Below are 8,589 nucleotides of genomic sequence, written 5' to 3' on the forward strand. Positions count from 1 at the left end.
GGTAAAGAACCTGCCTGGCAATGCAGGAGATTCGAGTTTGATTAGGAAGATCCCCTGGAGAAGGAAATGGCAACCCACTCCAGTATTCTTGCCTGGGAAATCCCATGGACAGAGGAGCCTGGTAGGCTGCAGTCCACCAGGTCTCAAGAGAGTTGGACACAACTAGCAACTAAACAACAACAACAACAACAACAACAACAACAACAAATGGTGTCTATGGGGAAGCACAGGGTTGATGAATCCTATTATAAGGATTCTCTGAGTATGTGTCAATATTGGGTGCCGAGATAGCCGTAGGAAAAAAGAGGTTGGTGGTGGAGGAGAGGAGGAAAAGATGGGCAGATTAGGATCCAGTTTGTCCCAAAACACATGGACAGATATGACTGCCATGATCACCATAAACCCAGCTCTCTGGCGCTTCACTGAATCATGGGATTCATGACTAGCCACAGAAGTACACGCCTCTGGAAGGCTGGTTAGAAAAGGGGAAAATGAACTGGTTACCAGCTACGGGCTAGGTCTTATATCAGTTCTTGACACGCATTACCTCATTTAATCGACAATGGTGTTACTTTACAGATGAGGGAAATAAGGATTTAAAAAGTTGAATGATATCCTGAAAGCTACACTGCAGGTATGCAGTGGTCCACTGGAAACATTAGGGGTGTGCTGTGGGAGGGCTCTAAATCTGGGTGGAGTCTGAAAACAGAGCTGTAAAGAGATTATTTTCCCCCACCAAAGATGAAGAGCTGGATAGGTATAGAGTCAGGATTAGAAATTTTATTCAGATAATTTTACATCATTGCAAATGTCATCAGTGAAAACTGGAGAAGGGAAACCAGATGTGAGAGGATTTAAAAATGGGAAGTTTTGACTCCATATAGCTTGAGAATTAAGCCCCAATTCCATCAACCTCCATAGCAGGACTTCCCCAAGGGTCTGCTTTGATGGATTACATCTGCACAATGAGATATTTATCCTTGCAGCCCTCAGAGTGGGAGGTTCACACACACACACACACACACACACACACACACACACAGAAAGTGTTTCTTTGTTTGCAAGGATCAACTAAACCCTCAGAGCATAGAATCTCTGAAGGGAACCATAGACCCAGAGCCAGTCTGGGGATCAGAGAAATCTTCCATGTGGACGTGACCTTTCAGTCGACATTTGAATGAAGGCCGAGGAATGGAAGGTTGTGGGGGAGGGCTACAGAGGAGAATTCCAGACTTCCAGGCTGGGGACTATAAGTAGGGTAAAATCTGTGTCAAGAGGCTTCCATTTCAGGCAAGTAAAGTGGCCAGTGTGGTCTGCCTTTTAAGAGTAGAACACAGCATGTTAAGTCGAGGGTGGTGGTGAGGTGGGGAGCAGAAGATTTGTGTGGAGGATGAATGGATTTGGATCTTTATCTTAACAGCAAGGGAAAACCATTGAGTCAATGATGTTTTTCTGGGGTGGGAGAACAGGAGTTGATAGGATCAGTAGTTTGTTTACAGATAACTGTGGAGAAGGAGTCCTCCTAGGTGACTCAGTGGTAAAGAATCCACCTGCCAGTGCAGGAGACAAGGATCTGATCCCTGGGTTGGGAAGATCCCCTGGGGGAGGAAACGGCAACCCGCTCCAGAATTCTTGCCTGGAGAATTCCAAGGACAGAGGAGCCTGGTGGGCTGCAATCCATGGGGTCGAAAAGAATCTGACACAACTCAGCACGCACGCACATATGAACATGGAGAAAGTAGGAACACAGCAAGAACTTGCAGGAGGCTCCTGCAGGTCCAGGTTTAGGCTGAATGATGGCAGCAGAATTGGAAGCATCCTTTGGATGTTACATAAGACACCGGGTGGAAGAGTGTAAACTCAGAAGTAAAGGACAAAATTCTAGCCAAGGCTAGTGGTGCTTGGGGAGGGGTGAGAAAAATCTTTCCAGAATCATTGTCACCAGCTCCCCAAATACAGCCTGGCCTTCATTTTTCACTTTTCTTTACCCCAAAGAGCAGTTAACCTGGTCTTAATTTGTTGCAACTACACCCAACATTCTCCATGTTTCCACCTTTCCTGTATTTGTTTCAACTCCCCTGGAACTGCCTTTCCCTTGATATCTGCAATTAAAATTTTATTAAGTCTCAGATCAAGTGTCACTTCCACGATGATATCTCATGTAATTTGAAATAATTTCTCCCTTCCTCTGTTCATTACACCTACTTTAATTTTCATTAGTTTGGGACACTGGCCTATGAAATCTCTTCTAAATTTAACAAAGTCTAATCAACAACATTGTGCTAAATTACTTAACCCAGGACTGATTTGGTTATGTGTCTGAGGTAAAATTTGTCATATATTCACTTTAAGGTCGTTATTTGAATGGTGGTGTCTTTTAGGAAAGAGAGGGAGGCACATGGGCAGAAATCTTATGGACATCTTTGTCCTTAGTCTAAATGTCAATTTCCAATATAAAGAAATATATGAGGAAGAACAGAGGCTGAAGAAGTCTTTGATTCAGTTAGCACAGGTTGCTTTGTAATTTTTTGGATATCTGTAGTAAGCATGAAGGAGACAGTTGGATTTGACTGGCGGAGTTTGTCTTACAGACAATTTGGTTGAGTAGAGTTAGCATGGATTACACACCTGGTATTGTTTAGCAGTTGGAATCTGGTGCCAGAGCATACATTCACTGGTCTTAGTGATGGGAACTTGACAGTTTGGAATCTTTCCTAACACATATCTGTAACGAGGAAATAAGGACACAACACTCTTAATTTCTTGTGTGCCAGTGTTATAAAAGCACCTCGCTTTCAATGATATGCTCATCCAAATGGCTGGAATGTAATACCACCCACTGTTGGATGAGGAAAGTAAACATAAAACTCCCCAAAATGAAGTAAACTACCAGAAGGCATTAAAGTAATTTATTTGACATTGCTATGTATTAAGCACATTTGCCTCTGTTAAAAGATAAACTGAAGCATCAAAATTTTCAGAGTTAACTTGGGCAAAAATAGATTCAGATCAGGCGGGGTCAAATTGGAAGTGGTTAGGAGGCCTCTGTCCACAGGACATAGGGGGAAAGTCTTTTAAAGAGCTCATTTGAAAGTAAAGCAAGGAAATTACTTGACTGGCTGTGGATAAAGTGTTTGCCTTATTTGGAAAAGCCGAGTTGGCTCTTTGTGATGAGTTATCCTTAGGCTTTGATTTCTTAACTTTGAGGCATCTCAGCCTGAGGTTTATATTTGATTACTAGGCTGCTAAAGTATTTGAACCACCTCCATCCAATGACCTCCTTGTTTAACTAACTTAATACCATATGATCCTGTAATGCTACTCACTCCTGGGCATATACTTGCAGAAAAGTCTAATTCGAAAAGATACGTGTATGCCAATGTTCATTGCAGCACTAGCAGCCAAGACATGGAAGGAACATAAGTGTCCATCAACAGATGTATGGATAAGAAGATGTAATAAATATATATATACACACACACACACACACACACACACATATATATATATATATATATACAAGGAAACATTATTCAGTCTTAGAAAGAATGAAATAATGTGATTCGCAGCAACATGGTAAACCTAGGAATTATCATTCTAAGTGAAGTAAGCCATACAGAGAAAGACAAATTTCCTATGATATTATTTATATGTGTAATCTAAAAAAAAATGATACAAATGAACATACTTAGAAATAGACTCACAGACAAAACAAATTTACATTTACCAAAGGAGAAGAGGAGACGGACAAATTAGGAATTTGGGGTTAAAATACATATACTACTATTCTCTGGTGGCTTAGATGGTAAAGAATCTGCCTGCAATGCAGGAGACCTGGGTTTGATCCCTGGATTGGGAAGATTCCCTGGAGGAGGGCATTGAAACACACTCCAGTTTTCTTGTTGGAGAATCGCCACAGACAAAGAAGCCTGGTGGTCTACAGCCCATGGGGTTGCAAAGAGTCAGACATGACTGAGTGACTAAGAACACATATATGAATAGATAATCTACATGGAACTATTATATAGCACAGAGAAATATGTTCAATATATTGTAATAACTTGCAATGGAAAATATGCAAAAAGAATACATATATATACAATATATATATATTTATATATGTAAAACTGTATACCTGAAACAAATACATTATAAATCAATTATATTTCAATAAAAATTAAAAAAATAATACCTCCATGCTCCCTGCATATGGAATTTGAGGTTTATATATTATATTTTTGAATCCTCAGGGAACTTGGTGTTTTCTCACAACAGAACTGTTGAGAGTTCAAATGATAAAAACATAGCTAAATCACTTGACTACTCACAAAGGTAGAAACGGACGGTTAAACCTGAAAGATGAAAAGGATCAACAAAGTGTCAGTGCCTTACTGACAATGCAGACTCCTGGGGGGAAAATGAATCAAGATGGGGGTCTCAAAAAATGTCCAGAGTTAGTTTCATGGTTTTAATCATGGAAAAGTTGAAATGCACTTTCAAACTCAAACCTAGTTATTCAAAAATAAACCATTCCAACTTCTAATCTCAAGACCTCATTTTCTCCCTCTTCTCAGACTTTATTTCTTGGCTCTGAAAACTAGGATCATGATAAGAAGTATTCTGTTACAAAGAGTCTTCTGCAGGTACAACAGGTTTTACGGGCTAGAGGGGATTCCAGGCAGCGCAAAGTTATGGAAAATCTTTATATCCTGTGAGGTTGTATAATTCTTTCCGTAACGTCCTAGCTTCAGACATTTATATAACTTGTCCAGCTTCAGCTTCATCCCAGAGTTCATCTGGAAGAAACACAATGGCCATAATAGTACCCATCATAGTCGCTATTCTTCTCAATTGTAAAGGCACAGTGAAATTGGGGGGATAAAGCTGTGCCTTGATTGGCTGTTAAATTGCGATCAATGAAAAGTATTTGTGCTATAATTTTACATCCAAGCAAGAACTGGCCATCCTGGTGGCAAGTCAGCATGTACATACCATCAAAACTAAAGTGTCTCACTTGGATAACTGAACTGAATTTTCTTTAAGACAACAGGGTACAATAGAAGTTATGTTAAAAAAAAAAAAAAAACAACTGGGCATTTTTCTGCCACCTGGTTAAAGAGAAATAACATATGAACAAGGACAAAGTCCAGATAAGAAGGGTGACTTGTTTGTAAATTACAGCCTTCATAATTCAAATTATAAAGGAAAACCAACACTCCTCTTCCCTTTTTCATCTAATAGTAGGTGGAAATGACTAAGGGCCAGATAGTAAATATTTTAGGTTTTATGGGCCTTCTATGGTCACTGCTGCATATTTCTTTTTTCTTTTACAACCTTTTAAAAATGGAAAAACCAGTCCCACAGAAACAGGCTGTGGGCTGGCCTTCTGGCTTCAGGCTGCAGGCCCCTGGTTTATATGAATGCTTACAATTGTGAATTTTAATAAAAGTCTCTCTGAGCTGCTGTATGCCAGCTTCCCCGTCCACCTGGAGCAACGATCTGAAGGGGATCACTAGTTTGTAGGCCAATGCTTGAGAACAGTAGCCAGAGCTCTGTGTGTAAATTATGGCTGGAAAGTGAATAGAAGCAAGAGAACTTTTCCTTTTGTGAACAACTGCAGACTTCACCGGCTTTGCAGCATCTGTCTCTATTTATCTCTGTCTCTCAGTCTCATAAAGGGTCTTAGAGAAAACAAACCGAAAAAAAAAAAAGATCTTTTCCCAAAAGCTCAGAGAAAAGCTGAAGAAACTTCCAGACACACACACCCACACCCACACACACACACACACACACACACACACACACAACTTGATCATTTCCCATGATTGCATGCCAAGTCAGCCTACTATGATAATTACCTTTGTGTCAAAAAAAAAAAAAAGAAAAAAAAGATTATTAGAAGCTGTGCTTCATTGTAGCCTTGAAATATTTCTTCTACCCTCTGAACTGCTTCCCAACTCTCCATAACACAATAACTAGGATACCTTGCTATTATTTTCCCTTTGGGAACAGTTACATTGCAAGAGGCTTCTCAATGAATTGCCACATTCTGGAAATGCCATCTTGCATTTAACATTCCAGGAACATGCCCCCATTCTATGCATAATGGTAAGAGCATTCACAGGTAGCATGTATTGAGAACCTACTATATGTCAGGCATTGTTCTAAGCACTTGATAGAAGTAACTCACTTAATCCTCACAACAGCCTAAGAGGTAGGTGCTCCAAGTATTTCCTTTTGACAGGAAAAAAAAAAGAAAAGAAAAGAACGATCACAGTTACCTGAATTGTTCCCTGTATGCCATATTATAGTTAACCAACTTTAAGTTCAAAGAAATATTTTATTTCACCCAAGTCCAAACCCTAATATGGTTGGGCTGGTGTATTTTTCTGATCGCTTCCAAAATGGTTTTGGCCATAAATTGTTTAACTGTGATCATGAACAGGCTACATGGAATATATAGATACCCAGGGCCGGTGGCCGGGAGGAGCAACCCGAGCAGTGGTGGCTGCGCAGGCACAGGAGGGCCTAGGGGAGCTATCCCATGTTGAAGGTCAGGAACGGCGGTGGTAAGGAGATACCCCTCGTCCAAGGTAAGGAACAGCAGCTGTGTTTTGCTGGAGCAGCCATGAAGAGATACCCCACGTCCAAGGTAAGAGAAACCCAAGTAAGATGGTAAGTGTTGCAAGAGAGCATCAGAGGGCAGACACAGTGAAACCATACTCACAGAAAATTAGTCAATCTAATCACACTAGAACCACAGCCTTGTCTAACTCAATGAAACCAAGCCATGCCTGCGGGGCAACCCAAGACGGGCAGGTCATGGTGGAGAGGTCTGACAGAATGTGATCCACTGGAGAAGGGAATGGCAAGCCACTTCAGTATTCTTGCCTTGAGAACCCCATGAACAGTATGAAAAGGCAAAATGAGAGGATACCAAAAGAGGAACTCCCCAGGTCATTAGGTGCCCAATATGCTACTGGAGATCAGAGGAGAAATAACTACAGAAAGAATGAAGGTATGGAGCCAAAGCAAAATCAATACCCAGTTGTGGATGTGACTGGTGATAGAAGCAAGATTAAATACTGTAAAGAGCAATATTGCATAGGAACCTGGAATATCAGGTCCATGAATCAAGGCAAATTGGAAGTGGTCAAACAAGAGATGGCAAGGGTGAACGTCGACATTCTAGGAATCAGCAAACTAAAATGGACTGGAATGGGTGAATTTAACTCAGATGACCATTACATCTACTACTGCGGGCAGGAATTCCTCAAAAGAAATGGAGTAGCTATCATGGTCAACAAAAGAGTCCGAAATACAGTACTTGGATGCAATCTCAAAAACGACAGAATGATCTCTGTTCATCTCCAAGGCAAACCATTCAGTATCACAGTTATCCAAGTCTATGCCTCAACCAGTAATGCTGAAGAAACTGAAGTTGGACGGTTTTATGAAGACCTACAAGATCTTTTAGAACTAACGCCAAAAAAAGATGTCCTTTTCATTACAGGGGACTGGAATGCAAAAGTAGGAAGTCAAGAAACACCTGGAGTAACAGGCAAATTTGGCCTTGGAATGTGGAATGAAGCAGGGCAAAGACTAATAGAGTTTTGCCAAGAAAATGCACTGGTCATAGCAAACACCCTCTTCCAACAACACAAGAGAAGACTCTACACATGGACATCACCAGATGGTCAACACTGAAATCAGATTGATTGTATTCTTTGCAGCCAAAGATGGAGAAGCTCTATACAGTCAACAAAAACAAGACCGGGAGCTGACTGTGGCTCAGATCATGAACTCCTTATTGCCATATTCAGGCTTAAATCGAAGAAAGTAGGGAAAACTGATAGACCATTCAGGTATGACCTAAATCAAATCCCTTATGATTATACAGTGGAAGGGAGAAATAGATTTAAGGGTCTAGATCTGATAGATAGAGTGCCTGATGAACTTTGGAATGAGGTTCGTGACATTGTACAGGAGACAGGGATCAAGACCATCCCCCAGAAAAAGAAATGCAAAAAAGCAAAATGGCTGTCTGGGGAGGACTTACAAATAGCTGTGAAAAGAAGAGAGGTGAAAAGCAAAGGAGAAAGGAAAGATATAAGCATCTGAATGCAGAGTTCCAAAGAATAGCAAGAAGAGATAAGAAAGCCTTCTTCAGTGATCAATGCAAAGAAAGAGAGGAAAACAACAGAATGGGAAAGACTAGAGACCTCTTCAAGAAAATTAGAGATACCAAGGGAACATTTCATGCAAGATGGGCTCGATAAAGGACAGAAATGGTCTGGACCTAACAGAAGCAGAAGATATTAAGAAGAGGTGGCAAGAATACATGGAAGAATTGTACAAAAAAGATCTTCATGACCCAGATAATCATGATGATGTGATCACTAATCTAGAGCCAGACATCTTGGAATGTGAAGTCAAGTGGGCCTTAGAAAGCATCACTACGAACAAAGTTAGTGGAGGTGATGGCATTCCAGTTGAGCTGTTTCAAATTCTGAAAGATGATGCTGTGAAAGTGCTGCACTCAATATGCCAGCAAGTTTGGAAAACTCAGCAGTGGCCACAGGACTGGAA

This window comes from Capricornis sumatraensis, chromosome 4 (genome assembly GCF_032405125.1).
Source record: "Capricornis sumatraensis isolate serow.1 chromosome 4, serow.2, whole genome shotgun sequence".
Classification (NCBI taxonomy): domain Eukaryota; kingdom Metazoa; phylum Chordata; class Mammalia; order Artiodactyla; family Bovidae; genus Capricornis; species Capricornis sumatraensis.